The sequence below is a fragment of the Citrus sinensis genome, chromosome 8, assembly GCF_022201045.2.
Source record: "Citrus sinensis cultivar Valencia sweet orange chromosome 8, DVS_A1.0, whole genome shotgun sequence".
Classification (NCBI taxonomy): domain Eukaryota; kingdom Viridiplantae; phylum Streptophyta; class Magnoliopsida; order Sapindales; family Rutaceae; genus Citrus; species Citrus sinensis.
The window spans coordinates 20,444,553-20,460,932 of record NC_068563.1 but is presented as its reverse complement, the minus strand read 5'-3'; the positions used below and the strand labels follow the sequence as shown (position 1 = coordinate 20,460,932).

The window sequence follows — 16,380 nt, the reverse complement described above, 5'->3', positions numbered from 1 at the left end:
ATAAAAGAGAATAGTGCTTCTTTCTGTACAGTCATACAACAAAGAGTTTCCTTGTAACAGACCAATTGGTCTTATCCAGATTATTCTGTAATCATAATATGACCTTCAAATTAATTTTTTATGTTAGGTTTTGAGGTTGAAGGCTTCCAAAATTTGCTTAGAAGGGACTACTGATGATATCGTCATTAATCCTTGCATTGAGGTAATGGCTACTGAAAGAACTGGGTAGAAAAAATCATTCGCACAGCCAATACATTAAAAAAAAAAAATTGACTACATTTCCTCATCGTCACTCTCCTCGTTTGATCTTTTCTTTTCCAAGTTTTGCTTCAACAAATCTAGTGCTGTTACATTCACTACTAGAAAAATGGTCTTTACTGACTTTAGAATAGTGTCAGAAATTACTTTTACTGACACTTATTAATTGTGTCAGTAATCTGGGAGTCAGAAAAATAGTGACACTTGTAAGTGGTGTCAGTGATTACTATTACTATAGTATCACTAAAATAATAACACCATGGTATCAAAATATTACAATACTATATTAGTATTTGTGACTACTGTTACTATAGTATCACTACTTTATTTATTATTTAAAAAAATTATTATATAAAATGACATGTTGCCCATTGATTTGTTGATAGAATTAAAAGGCTGTGAGAAATAAGAACAAAAATCAATTTATATATCAAAACCTTTCATAACATTTAAATATTATCAATATATATTACACAATCCAAATACTTCAATAGACAAAGACGTCTGATTACAAGACATCTTATTCTTATAATTGAATAATCTTAACTGCTATTATCCAATCAAATTCCTTCTACTCGTAGCTGAATTTAAGGGCTAAATTTACCAAATCTAAAAGCTAAATTTAGAAGGATTATTATTTTTCACTCCATGAACATAAGTACTGCGATCATGCATTATCACAGACAGCTTCTTCATTCACGGACAGCTTCTTCATTCGATGAATTTGATGGGTTAGGGATATAAGTTGAAGAAGAAACACTTTAAACATATTAATCATATCTGCAAACAAATAAAAGAAAAAGGAAAAGAAATTGGTTGCCAAATTCCAACAGTTGCAAAATAAATTAACAAGCAATACAGAGACAAAAAATTTTTTTTCCTTCTTTTTAAGTATTGATGTTGATAAATGGCCGGTTGAATTTGATCAAACGAGCAAGTACTTCTCTGATCTTTGAAAAAAAAAAAAGCTTTTGATCCAGCAAACACCATAGTCCATAATCACCCCCCAAAAAAAATGTAGAGTTTGATATTATTAGCCTCAGTCTTTTTAATTATTTTACTGTTTGAGTACATTCAAAAGTAGAGGCCTAATTTGAATTTCTTTTACTGAAGAGATAACCCCATTATTAACCACATGGTGTTCCTAATCAGTTTATGAACACAACTATTAATGTAATTTACTATAAATTCGTTTGCATATTCAATTGTCCATATATGTAAGTATGTTAATGATATTTGTTAACAAGACAAGATTATTAAATAACCAAAGCGAATGACAATATATTATTATTTATTTCTATTTTTCCTTCATATATATTAATAAAATATGTCATTAAGAAAAGAAAATAAACTATCAATGAAATTCCAGCACTTGCTTAACAATGAAATTCGTAACATAAACAATCATGCAGGTAATAAGAACTGACCTTATAAAAAAGTTTGCAGCTTGTTGAGTCACCCGAATGGCGTCCTCTGTGTGTGGAATTGCTTTTGGTCCCCATTCAAAAGCATTTTTCTGCAGCATATTTGGTCACACACATCTAGAGTTTAGCACACAAATGTCGCTCAAAAGGTTTGATTAACCAGATCAGTCTGCCATATTAAGCTTATCAATTTTGTAAATGGGGTGCAGCTAAAATCACTGTTAAGAGCATTGAAGTTAATACCTCTGGATGTCATTGGAAGGCGGTCACAGGATAGTTATAAGCTTGCACTGTCGAGATATAGACCTGATAATGATTAATAACAGAAGTTAGAATTGATAACACTGGATAAATTGCCATTAAAATATCAAGCATTCAGGCATATATCCTGAGTCTGTGTTTATATATAAAATAAATTCAACAAAGGAATATTTACTTTTGTACCTTATTATATTCATCCACGCTTGTTGTCAAGATCTTAAAAAACTTAGCTAGCTCCTGGTTTGCTTGCATTCTTTCAGGTGAAATGCCATACTGTTGTAATGGTACAACACATAAAATTTCAGATCAACCAAATTATTTACTCAATCATCCATAATAATTTAATAAATCTAAACATTTTTAGAGTCCATTGTCTCCCAAAATTGAAGTGCACTGATCTAAGGAATCAATTGTACAAGAAGTCCATATAAATGGAATTCTTCCATGAATCAAAGAGGCTCACGACAAAGCAGGATTTCCAAAAAAGCTCGCTTATTAGACCCAACACTTTCATTGAGCTAGATATTCATGAGTGACTAGCATTATTACAGAAGATGAAGGAAATTAAAACAGAGAATTGAATCTAACAATAAAAAGATGGTTGTTTTAGAACATAAAGCTTAACACATTTTTAAGAAATTGAATCTAGGTACACAAATGCAAAGCAAGTTAACCGTACGTGAAGCACAATTTTCTTACATGGTGGTTTTGCATAACCAGGCAATCCGTACTCAACTTCTTAAGGAGCTCCGGGGAAATCTGTAAAATGTGCACAAGTATCACGTTGCGAAATCGTGTCATTCTGGAAGCTTAATAGCAAGAAGAAAATAAAACAATCTGGATTAAGCTGCAAAAAATGTTAAAGACGGCATGGAATCTTTTTCTTACTCATGACAAGACTATCCAGAAACTTTTGGATCTTGTGTACAGCTTCATTATCAATATTGAGTCAAAGTGTTTGAAAATCAAAAAATGGTAAGCATGCTGAGAAAGTTAGATGTGAAGAGGCTCCTAGCATCATTAATTGTAACAACATAAAAATCAATTAAAGAGCAATGAAAACTATGTACCTTTGGAACAATGTTCCTTCAATATTAATGTTTTTGACGAATTGGAGGGTAGATGCCTGATTTGCTCCATTAAATGTTTCCAGAATGTTTCTGTCCTATTGTTGAGGAAGAGAAAAAAGTAAAAATAAAAATAATGAACAGCAAAAGCAATCAGCAATGCCGGAAAGAGTACCATCATTTTATAATCGTTGTAAGCAGTAAAAGACATTTTTCTTACACAAGAGACAAACTAAAAGCATACAGTAAAGCCATAAGAAGCACACACGTAATATGCATACAAAATCCAAATTGAAATTGAACAGTAGGATATTAATCAAGAGATGAACAAAACATGTTTCAAGCCTAAAATAAGCACAAGTTAATCAGACACAAAATTGGATGCTACTGAAGTACTATTAATACTGAAAGAATATCGTCACCTATGCAATGAAGGTTTTAGAGTCCATGTCACTGCCATCCTCCAAGTAAACTCCTTCATCTAACTTTGATGAGAGGAAGTCAGAAGTGGTCTGCCCAGATTCATTAGGAGAGTCTTTATTCTGAAAATCCCTCTGTGAATTGAACTGGTCATCTACCTGTTCACTGTCAAATTCAGAATTCAATAAACTATTACCGCAACTAGAACCATTAGAATATGACGATTCCTGTTCTGGATAAACTGGTGACTGCAGTGCCAAGACAGAGGCTTCATTCAGCCCATTATAGCCATCACCCTGTGGATTGAATTTTGCAAGTTGTCGAGTTTCTGCCTCAACAGAATTGTCGACAATATTTTCTGCAACATGATCTCCAGAATCAGAAATCGAATGGTCTGTTGCTTGAACTTCAGAGGCCAAAACAATATTTTCTGCAACCCGAGTCCTATTAGAAACCAAATCTTCTTTTTCTGCAACATGATTTCTAGTAGTATCTTCTGCAATATGACTTCTTTTAGAAGTCAAATTTTGACAAGATTGATCACCATCATTAGTGGAAACACCAAGCTTCTCATCCCGTTTTCTTTTAGTGGAAACAACACCAAGCATCTTCTTCTCCCGTTTTCTTTCAAGGCAACACACAACAAAATTGGAAAGCTACGCTAACCAACCAGAAAATCAAAACGGGTGAAGGGTGAAAAATTACCTCGCTAACGATCATTGATAAAAGTTTAAAGCCTAAGCAAATGGCATATACGAATGAGCAAAATGTGGAGATGTAAAGCGGGTCTTGTGAGCTTGTGGCATAGCGGCATGGTGGATGTTTTGCATAATGTAGATCGTTAGGGTTTCGTATGGTATGGGTCTTAGAATTTGAGCAGTGGTGTTAGGATTTCTTATGGCATGGACCCTTGAATTTTAGGGCTCGAAGAAGAGAATTTTTAGAGGTATGAAGAAGAAGAAGGATATCGCCAGAGAGATGAGGCGGCTGGCCATGGATTTAGGAGTTAGGGAATTTTATGTTTATGTTGATTTAGGGTTTTTTGCTTTTCCTTTTATATTGTTGTTTTCTATATTAATTTAATTTGATAATTTCAACATGTTCAACACAAACTAATTTATGAATTTGGCCTGGTGGTTTGTTGGTTGAACATAAAGCACTTTAGTTTTGGGTCTTAGGTTCGAGTCGCAACTAAAACAAAAATAGATTTTTTTGTTGTTGTTTCTGATACCTTAGTGTCGACGATCTCTGATGTTTAATCTACAAACACCATAGAATTAATAATTAGTGACACTTGTTTGTTAAACACGGAAAATAATCCAAATATGTATAATTACTGATACTTTTTAGAAAAGTGTCACAAGACAAGTATCAGTAAAAGCTATTTTTCTAGTAGTGATTAGATCCAATCGATGTCGTCGAGCTTTCTTGATATTTTTTCTCACTTCCTTCTTTGCCCAAGCTTTTTCTTTCTTGCTGAACCCTTGAAACCATGGCTTCTCTGTAACATCAACTAGTGGACAATACCTTGCTGGAACAAGCCTAACCAACTTTCAAATACTAGCGCATCGTCACGAATAATAGATTTTTAAAGAACTGGCTTCCTTAACAACTTTTAGTTTTTTTGTTGTTCATTATGTATTCAACAACTTGATTCAGAAATGATGAACATAAAAAGTTTATCATTTTTTTGAATTGTTTTATATCTGAAATGTCTTTGGCTTGGTTCATAAAAAATTTAACTGTTGTCTATCTTCAGCTTGGTTCTTTTTTTTTTTTTTTTTGTAAAATGATTGTAGATGCTTGTTTGTTGAAACTTGAAAATAGCATAAATTTCTTGAATAAAGTTGACGATGGTAGTTTCATGTAAACCTTTGTTTTCCTTCTTGTGTCTGATATCTTCATGTACATGTTCTTGTGTTAAAGTTGAAACGATGAGGATAATGAGAATGATTTCAAGGAGAATGATAATGTGAATGAGGAAAATCTTATTTTAAGAAAAAAAAAATCATCCTTTCATTGAGTATTTGTAAGTCTTCTTACATTAAATATTTATATGTTTGATTGTTGCTACATTTATAAATGTTAAGTAAAGCCAATCATAATAATGTAATAGGGCATTGATTTTATTTTCTTCAAAATATTTAATTGATTGTAGCGAGCAAGAAGCAAAAATATTACGAGAACAAGGAAAGAAAAGTGGTAAGTGTAGTTACAATATCCATTAATTTCCCCTAAATTAGGCATATGTTTCAAGGAATAGCTTATTGTGATATTTTTTAATTGTTTTTCTAAGGATCACATTAGGGACATGTTCCAAGCAATAGCTTATCATTTTACTACAAAAGTTTTACTGACATATCATGTCAGTATCAAGATTTGTCGAAAAGTGCATTTTACTACCAAAGTTTTGCGCCGTTATCAATTCACTACCATTCCGTTAATAACGTTAAAAATTTGCCGATGTCATAAGGGCATCAAAGACATTTCCAGCTGTAAGAGTAAAATTGTCTGTTAATTTGATAGATAAATTATCATTTTACTACCAATTTTTTAAAGGAATTATCATTTTACTACCAAATTTTTAGGAGAATTATCATTTTACTACCAAACACTTGGGGGTAAAATCGACTTTTAACTCAATTTCCGTTAAACATTAACTTTTTCTTAACGAAATGGTAGTGAATTGATAACGGCACAAAACTTTGGTAGTAAAATGCACTTTTCCGCAATCCTTAGTACTCACATGATATGTCAATAAAACTTTGGTAATAAAATGATAATTTCCCTTTAAAAATTTTGAGTGAAGAAGAGAAGGCTAAATATAGAATAGTTGGTAATAATATAGCACATGATAATGACAAAGACTAATAACTTTTAAAGGGCACTAAGAAAGTCATGGAAACTGGATGCACTCCATTTTTCTAGTAGCAAATTTGTTAGAGAATCAAAAGAAAGCTATTGTGGAGTTGGAATTTAAGTCTTCTACACGTAAAATGTGGTCGACCTAAATGAGATTTATGCGCATGGTTGGTTCAAAAGTTTGATCCAGTTACTTCATGTATTTATTTGCATGGGAGGAGTGTTAGTCTTTCACCTCGAGATTTTTAGTATGTTATGGGAATAAAAGATGGTGGAGTAAACACTTATATGGATCTTGATATTGATGATATAGATATGCTAAAGGATAAATATTGTGGTGACAATGGATGCGTTAAGTTGAAAAATTGAAGAAAAAATTGATTTATCAAAAGGAGGCAGATGATGAGTTTAAAAGAAGCTTTGTTTTGTTTGTTGTAGTTACAATTATTTTTTCTAGATTGGGGTTGAATATAACCCCTTATTACTTGATTTTTTTTTTTAAAGAGCACCAATATTATAAAAAAAAAATTGGGCAATGTGGGCTTTTAAAGAGCTCGTTGAGGACATAAAAAAGTTTAAGGTAGGACAATAAAAAGTTGTTAATGGCTATGTACTATTTTTTGAGGTAATATTTTTTTTAAAACGATTTCTTTTTTCTTGATCATTTAAAAAAAATTATTTCTCTTTTCCTTTGTCTTGATCATTTTGTTAATTATATTGTAGCCTTTTTACATGGACATTATTAGATTTAGGCACCCATAATGGGCTGACTTTATCCAACGTGAGAGATAAGTTTAACATTGTATAACTTATCTGGGATTCTCATAAATAAATTTAGAGTTTTATTTGGATTCTAATGACATAAGGTGTGGCTTATTCAAATAACTCTAGGAATTTTATTTGAATTAAACTACACTAATTGTACTATATAACCACTGTATAGGTGGGTGCAAAGACGTATAATAAGAATCAGAGTAACATCATAAGAAAAGTGAAAGAGAAAGGGAAAAACAAGGTAGTGGGTTCTTGCTTCGTGAATTGATGGAATTTTCCAACCCCGTGATTATCCTTCGACCATCAGTGACATAAGCTCATTACGATCCATTCGTGAAAGTTATTGACAATCCGTTTTTGGAGATAAGAGGGAGTGTATTCTTTGTTATGGTAGATTCGTGACGGTTCATTTCTGCATCAACCAGCAGGGTATGACTTTGATTGATAAAATAAATTGCATGATTGATTTAGAAAAATCAACATCGGTATCAAAGCGTGTGTAGTTTATGTCATAATCTTAAGTGTATAATAGATGCTAATATGCCATATTCTTCAATGAAAATTGATTTCTTGCTCTGAGAACATACATTAATGGCATGTAATGAAACACTCATTGTTAAAGCATGAAATTTGGGTTATAAGCATATGAACACATAATGGAGTATATCTAGAATTTTATATGATCTAATATGCTCTTGTATAATGAGATAATTGGAACCCTCAGTTATGATCCCAAATGCCTATTTTGCTCTTAATTTTTTCTATACTAACTCGTTCTCTACAAATATATTATCATAAGAAAGCTCTTTTAATTAGCTTTAGATGGTATATCATATGCTTGATTTAGACTTGTAAACTGAGAGAACGAGGCATTTGAAGTTCTAGTTTCCAATCTAGAAAAATTATTGGATATGGAGAAAATGAAAAGTGTTCTATATGTAATCTCACTCTTCGGATGGCGCTGTGCTTCATTCGTTTGTCAAAAAAAAAATCTAAATCAACGGTTGAGTTCAAAAAGTCTACTTCGGTCAGACAAAATAGTTTCGTGAGGACAGAAAGTGGCCAGAAGATAGAGTGTGCACAACACGCATCGTGAGAGCGCGTCAAACCGTTTGAAAACTCAGGAGCAACAGACAATATAGCCAGAGATCATAGGGCATTTGTGGAGTATCGTCGAATTAGTCAAGGAACTAAATGCATATACGTGGGAAACAACTTTAGGGTTGAAGCTAAAGGAATTGGTACTTGCAAGTTAGAGTTACGTGGTGGTCGAATACTTTATCTTCACGATGTTCTTTATGCTCTAGAAATCCAACGATACTTAGTCTCTATTATTTTTCTTCTTAGGATGAGATATCAATTACAATTTTATAGCGTTAGGTTAAAAATTGTTCTTAATTCAACTCTAGTTGCTACTGGTTATTTATTAGATGGTTTTATGGTTTTGTATACTAATTATTATGATTTAAATAATAGTTTTTTTCGTTAAATGCACCTTCCAATGTGGATGCTAATACTTGGCATGCTAGACTAGGACATATAGGACAAGAAAGATGAATAGATTAGCTAGAGAAGGCTTATTGGGCTCACTTGCTAACATTGACTTGTCTATTTGTGAAAGTTGTCTAGTTATAAAAGCAACCAGAAAACCATTTGATAAATCTGCTAAAAATTCGTTGTAAATAATTCATTCTGACATCTATAGACCAATGAGTGTGGGGACTAAATATGAAGCCACGTATTTTATCACATTCATTGATGACTACTCACGTTTGGGTCATGTTTATCTGGTTTCTCATAAGTTTAAAGCATTGGATTGCTTTATATCATACTTAAATTTGGTAGAGAATTAATTAGACAAAAGGATCAAAGTCGTAAAAATAGACAATGGACGTGAATACCTTTTAGAATAGTTTAAGAAACTATGCAATGATAAAGGTATTAAGACACAACTAACTATTCTTAAGACCTCATAGCGAAATGGTGTTATGGAAAGAGGAATAGAACATTACTCGAGATGGTTAGGTGTACAATAGCACAAGCAGATCTTTCAATTTCTTACTAGGGAGGTATATTGTTGACTGCCACTTATGTATTTAATCGAGTTCTAAGTAAGTCAGTAAGTTCCACTCTATATGAGATATGAAGAGATAAAAAACATGACCTTACTCATTTGTCTTTGGGGTCTGTAGCATATGTTCACAACCCATCTCATAAACATGGGAAATTGGGTTCAAGAGGAAAGAAATGTATCTTTATAAGATATCCTGAGCACTCCAAAGAGTATGTATTCATAGGTGAACATGATGATGGAACTGTAACTAAGATAGAGTTATGAGATGTCACATTCTTAGAAAATGAATGCCTTAGCATTTCAGAAGTCAAGAAAGACATTCATCTATATGAATTGGATGATCTAAGGGTTAATGACACTTTTAATTTATAAATTGAGAGAAACCTAGATATATTTGAGATTTTAATCTTCGTGGGAGTCAACCACTAGATGGGCTTGCTCCACATGATAACTCAATTCGTAGAAGTAATCATACACCAATCCCACGTCGTTGTTTTAAGATTGAAGCAAAAGCATTTATAATTGCTTCACATGATGGTGATGAGCCAATAACTTATAGTGAGGTTATCACATCATCAGCTAAAGAAATATAGATTAAAGCAATGGATGAAGAAATAGAGTCTATGAGATCGAATCATGTCTGAGATTTGGTTAATCTACCGCCCAACTATAAGGCCATTAGAAATAAATGAGTTTTACGTTTTTTTAAAAAAAGGCAGACAACACAATTGAAAGATACAAGGTATGTTTGGTGGCAAAATGATATATCCAACAAGAAAGTATAGACTATGAGGAAATCTTTTTTCTAGTAGTAAGGTTTGCCTTTGTAAATTAATTCTAGCCATCATTGTAAATATGGACTTTGAATTATAGCGAATGAATGTTAAAACAACATTTCTCAATGGTGAACTGGAGGAAAAAATTTACATGTGCTCTTGTACAAGGGGAATTCACTGTAACGTGTGATTCACGTCATGTGTGCTTTTGTGACCAAAAAGAAAATGAGTGAATGAATCCATATTTCCTCATTGTTTAAGTTCCTTTGAGGTGTAAGAAAGACCTCGACAATTATCCTTAGTCACCATCGACTATATTTTGAAGGGAAAGATTGATGTCAGCTACTTTAGCATATTTTTCTATGACTATAAGGTTATGCGGTCTATGAAACATGTCTAACAAAGTAGCTAGGCTAGAATTAAAAGAAATAAGTAGAAAATGAAGATTTTTTCTTCTTACATTTGACTTATGCATTCATCAGTCAACTAGTTGTATAATTCACTTAGGGATGAATATAATTGCGAATAAATAAAGTGCACAGTGTCACACATAATTTTGATTGAGGGATTAAATATGTTTATACTGATGTAATGGATAATGAAATCTAGGTTACAACATAAACAAGTTATTTGAATCTCTTGCAAAGAGTGCAATTGCGATTTTTAGTTTTACAAGGTCCAAGTTATGTTGTTCATGGGTCACACATTGCATTTACCCATATGATACTGCTGTAGCGGCTTTGTGGCCAAATATCTTATGCTCGTTGCTCTAGTTACTTGGTCATCCCATAATGTGCGAGCGAAAGATGTTAGATTTAGGCGCCCATAATAGGTTGACTTTATCCAACGTGAGAGATAAGTTTAACATTATATAATTTATTTGGGATTCTTATAAGATAAACTTAGAGTTTTATTTGGATCTTGATGACATAAGGTGTAGCTTATTCAAATAGCTCTAAAAAGTTCATTTAAATTAAACTACACTTTGTACTATATAAGCACTACATGGGTGGGTGCAAAGACTTATAATAAGAATCAGAGTAATATTGTAAGAAGAATGAGAGAGAAAAGGAAAAAATGACAAGACAGTGGGTTTTTACTTCGTGAATTAAGGGGATCTCTGTGATTGTCCTCCGATTGTGAAAATTCCTGACAATCCATTCTTGGAGATTGGAAGGATTATTCTCGCAGATTTGTGACAATTCGTTTCTATATCAATCAACAAGGTATGACTTTGGTTGATAAAATAAATTGCATGATTGATTTAAAAAAATCAATAGTTACCGTTTTCCTTTGTCTTGATCATTTTGTCAAGTATATCATAGCTTTTTTCCATGCATATTATAACATCCGCTCAAAAATCTATTGAAAAATCTTTGAATCCAATAACAACATGGACTAATTAAGATGTAACTAACTTCTTGAATTTTTTAAAGAAAAACGGTGGTTATGTGAGCTTAAAGGTATGGCATCTACTTTTTTTTAAAATAAATGTTAACATATATTATTGAAATGATTTATTTATAATGTGTGGTATTTGTCAGGTTATTGTATGAGAAATCCATCCTAAAAAAAAACATGGCCTAAGAAACATTTGATGGGAGGAGTCAGAAGAACGAAGATTGCGTGCATAATTGTCAACTTCAAAAAGAATTATCACCTGTCCAAAAAGATATTGACCGCATGGCATTGGAGGTTGATGGTTTAACCATTAAGTGGGTGACTTGATGCAGTAAATCCAACAAGTAATTGAAGGAATTAAAGCAAACTTTGTCCAAAAGCGATCATAGCAACAAAAGGAGAATAATGGCAATCTTGTTCAAATTACTTCTCCTTCTCGAAAGTGACAAAAGTATAACAAATCGAGCCATGAAAATTTTAAATTTGATGAACTAATCGGGAAAGCCAAAGAAAGAGCAAAGGTAAATGCAATTCTTGAGAAAAATTAGAGGATGAGAAGAATGTTGAAGAGAAACATAATGAGAAAATTTTCTTGAGTTAAGTCATACCTAAATAAGGGGAAGTATAAGCAACTTTCCCATAATGTAGCTATTCAGGTATTTAGCCACAAAAATATAATCTTCTTGCTTCTCAAAAGTGAAACATAATAGTGCATAGATGAATTTATTTTTCCCCTTTGTAAGATAATGTTCGAAATGTGGTCTCTTCTGTTGAAGAGTAATCATCAAACCGACCTAGTGTATTTGAGGTTAAAGTTGTGTACTCTAGAAAGTGAAAGCCTAGTCCATACCAAAAATCTTCTTATGATCAGTTTCCTAAAAGAAGAGACAAACATAAAACTTTTTATGATTCTATCACTCTACTAAATTCATTTTCAGAGGTGGATAAGAACACTACTACAAAAATGACATTTACTGACACTTTGTTTCTGACACTTAGTAAAAAGTGTCAGAAATGGTGTACATTTGGACTATTTTCCGCCTTTAACAAGTATGTATCATAAATCATTGATACTAAGGTGTCAGTAGCTTAAAAATCAATGATTATTGATACTAAAGCATCAGTGATAAAAAAATAATATTATTAATTTTGTTTTAATTTGAACTCGAACTCAAGATCTCTAAACTTAAAATTTGTAAGTTTAGAGTGCAGACCATTGATGCATGTGTTTTTAAATTTTCAATTTGATTAATTTTTTTATTTAATTAAATTTTACACAATTACTTTGTGGACAATAATAATAATAATAATAATAATAGGTTTGAGAATAATATTTTATATTTTGCCACATGTCAACTTGTAATTCGTTGTTAATAATAATAATTTTACTTGACCACGTGTCGACTTATAGTTTGTTGTTTTATTAAATTACAATGTGAACAACTACACTATATAATTTTTGAAAGTATAAAATGAAAATAAGAAACCCTAAATCTAACCTAATCAAACACACCACTTCTTAAGTTGCTGCCGCCGCTCCCCTGCTCCTTGACTTTCACTGCTGTCGGCCGCTGCTCCTCGACTTTCACTGCTGTCGGCCGCTGCTCCTCGACTTTCACTGCTGTCGGCCGCTGCTCCTCGACTTTCACTGCTGTCGGCTATCGTTCCTTGACGTCACTGCCGCCTTTGCTCTGCTGTTGTCAAGCTTCAGCCGCCGACGACTAGCTAGCCACCTTTCAGTACGTCGCTGCTACTGCTTTTATGCCGTCACATCAACTTCAGCCCAGCCAGCCACCGTTCCTTTACCGCCGAGATCAAGAACCATTTCTTTCTCTTCTCTCTTTTGGCACATGTATGAAAATACTGCAGAGGAGTTAATCTGTTAATTACGTTTCTGTACGTCGCTGCTGTCATTTGTGTACGTCCCTGCTGCTGCTCGTCTTGGTCACTGCTGCCGCTCCTCTGCCGCCATGACAAGTTTCAGCCTTTTTGACAAAACATTTTACTTGGAATTATAAGAAACCCTTTTGAAACCATAAAAAACTAAGCCAATTTCTTTGGTTTCAAGGCCTTGTTTTTTCACTTTGAAATCGGATTATATAATGACAAGCCAATTGAAAACTTCTGTTCAAGATTTCATTGTTAAATTCAGCTTTATTTTTATTATTTGTGTTCCTTTCATTTTCTTTCCCTTTTTTTGATTTTTAATTCAATTTGGGATTTGACAGATATATTTTTTAATTTTTATAAAAATTTATCTTATTTGCAGGATGCTAAGGGACAGGATGTTGATCTTAGCATCTACAAGGGAAAGGTTCTTTTGATTGTCAATCTTGCACCACAATGGTGTGCCTCAGCTCCTTTCATTTTTATTTTTTTTTCCATAATGATTTATTGATTATTGTTGATGCTTCCATTTAATTAATGCTAATACGTGTTATCTATCTATCGGGAGTCTAAATTTTATAGAATTATATCATACTCGGAAGTATGCATGCTCCCAATACAAATAAGTGTTTATAAGAGAGGATTTCACCCAAAATCTTTAATTCTTGCAAAATGCTAGTGGCTCCGTTTGCACAAGTTTATTTTTCATCCATATTTGTTCCTTTACCATAGCGGTTCCTTTACCACTAAGGTCAGACACCATTTCTTTCTCTTCTCTGTTTTGGCACAGGTATGAAAATACTACAGAGAAGTTTCTCTATTAATTACCTTTTATGAAAATAATATATATATATATATATATATATTATTCACATGTTTAATTGAGAACATCTAATAATATAGTAATAATATAGTGGGCAAACTATAGGAAGGTTGTTAGTAGACAATTCTAATTTTAGCTTTACTTTGCAAATGAAAGATTAGAAATAGTCCGTCGAACCCATTTTACTATATTGGAGGTTTGGGCTAATCTTGTATAGATTTTTGCTCAGAAGAAGGATGGTTCTCCAAGGGCGGTGGGTTGGTTTTTCTATAGACTATTCCCCTATTTTCCCATTTTGCTTTTCTTTGAGGAAACCTGGTCCATTTTTTTTTTTTGTGTTTTCTTTCTTCAATCAAATATGTATTTCTCAATCTCCTCTAAAAAAATACCTATCTCATTTTACTATATGTTTATGAATTACTAATTGTATTTTGTTAGTATTCCATGTTCGAAGAAGAATATTAGATTGAAGAAAGAAGAAGTTGTTCCTTTGCTAATCGTTTGAAACCCAGGTTTGCACTGAATCTGATTTTTATCTTTTACTTTTTTACTTGACCCATACTTGAATCTAATTTTTGCTCCACTTTCCTTTCTTTCGTCAATTTAATTATCAATCCACTTCAAACCTAAAAATATTTAGTAATTGGGAAACCCTTTTTTTTTTTAAAGAGTTGCAAAGTACTGTAATTGGAAACTGGGTTCATGTCTTAAAAAGCAACCTGATTTGTAATGTTTGGCTTATAGTGGCCTTCTATTTCTGTTTTTCATCTCGACTTGGTTAATTTCTTCACTAGTCGTTTAAATTTTGTTAATTTTTATTTTTCCTCTTTAAGCTCATTAAATATATTTTTTTTTCAATTTATGGCTTTCGGTCCAACCGATCATCGTTGAATGTGGGCACTATAAATGTTATAGTGCTTGTTAACTTAATGTATTTGATCATATATTATAGTATTGTTTACTTTAAATTTAGACAATGAAATAGATTACAAAAAAAATAACTTATGCTCGTCAAGTTGTAGACACCATCGTTCATGTCATCATTACTGAATATTGATGTACTTATTAAGTGTTCTCTTTATACTTTTGGTGAAGCAATTTTGGTATCATTATTGCAGGCTGTAATTAACTTGGGAACGTGTAGATTCTACAATTTCTTTTTCTGATTCCTTAACTTGCTTCTTTTAATCCTACTCTTCCATATTGAAGTAATTTATGAGTATTTTTGCTTCAAAATAACTAAGATTTATTTTTCACAGTATACTAATTGATTTTATGCATTTGTAGGTGGGAAAAAAATGAAGTCGTGGATGGATATTGAGTGACCTTGTGCTTTTTTTTTTTTTTTACTTTAGGTTGGAAACTTAATTGAGTAATAGTTAGCACTTGTTGTTTAGAGATTGTTGAAAATTTAATTTGATACTTATGTTAAGTCTTTTACATATAGTGATGTAGTTGAATTGTGTGAATTTATGTGATCTATTTGAGATGTTTATTATATGAATTGTGTTGCAAGATATTTAATAATAAATATATTTCGAGTTTTCTTTTGGTTGTACAACAAACACAAAAAATATAATTAAAATAAAAATATACTATTAATCAAAAGCAGCATAACATTACTAAATACTGACACTACTTATTTAAAATAATAATAATAATTTTTTATATTATCGAGTCAGTTTCTGATACTATAGTCACATAAATTACTGACGTGTAAATAATATCACTAAATACCAACATCATCGAGTCATTATTTTAGTGATACTATAGTGAAACAAATTATTGACACAAAAATTAATGACACCAAAAATTAGTGTCAGTGTGTTTTGGCTTGAGCAACACTGACACAATTAACAAGTGTCAATAAAAGTAATTACTAACGCTAAATTAGTGTCAGTAAAACTCATTTTTTTAGTAGTGGAAGATGCTATAATATATATTTCAAGATGAGCTACGTAAACAATAATTGCATTTTCTCATAACCCATTTCCATATGTTATTGTTTTTTTCATTAACAATGTTATAATTTTAATTTTAATTTTTGGATTCTTAAAACAGTGAGCATATTATTGATGGAATTAGTTTTTTTGTATCTTGTCAAAAGATGTTTTCTTTATCTCCTGATACTTGGATCATTGATAAAGTAAGCACATTTCCATTTTATGAATGTCTGTCATCCAATATATTTATTCTCTTTTTAAGGATTTCGATATTTCTGCTCAGTGGCTCTATTCCTAAGTCATAGATTGTTTTGTCAGCTACTTGATAAACAAGGAGCTCGCAAAAACAAGTCTAGAAGTGTGTAATTTGGTATTTGCCTACTATGTTTTTTGTAAGTTGTAAATGTTAT

The 16,380-nt window shown here is 32.0% G+C and overlaps 2 long non-coding RNA genes across 4 annotated transcripts; one reads left to right on the top strand and one right to left on the bottom strand.

The window, feature by feature from the left end:
- Positions 1–664: 664 nt before the first annotated feature.
- On the bottom strand, positions 665–4,472 carry LOC127899190 (uncharacterized). 3 transcript variants are annotated; one of them, XR_008051148.1, is made up of 8 exons: positions 4,136–4,472; positions 3,433–4,054; positions 3,014–3,108; positions 2,643–2,702; positions 2,127–2,216; positions 1,926–1,988; positions 1,686–1,774; positions 665–1,038 (listed from the first exon to the last, which is right to left on the bottom strand). It is a non-coding gene; the product is annotated as an uncharacterized LOC127899190 (long non-coding RNA). The 3 variants fall into 3 exon arrangements; XR_008051149.1 differs by lacking the exon at positions 3,433–4,054 and having other exon boundaries at positions 4,136–4,470; XR_008051147.1 differs by having other exon boundaries at positions 3,433–4,469.
- An 8,324-nt stretch (positions 4,473–12,796) lies between these two features.
- Positions 12,797–15,531, top strand: LOC127899172 (uncharacterized). The gene is made up of 2 exons (XR_008051113.1): positions 12,797–14,539; positions 15,315–15,531. It is a non-coding gene; the product is annotated as an uncharacterized LOC127899172 (long non-coding RNA).
- The last annotated feature ends 849 nt before the right edge of the window (positions 15,532–16,380 follow it).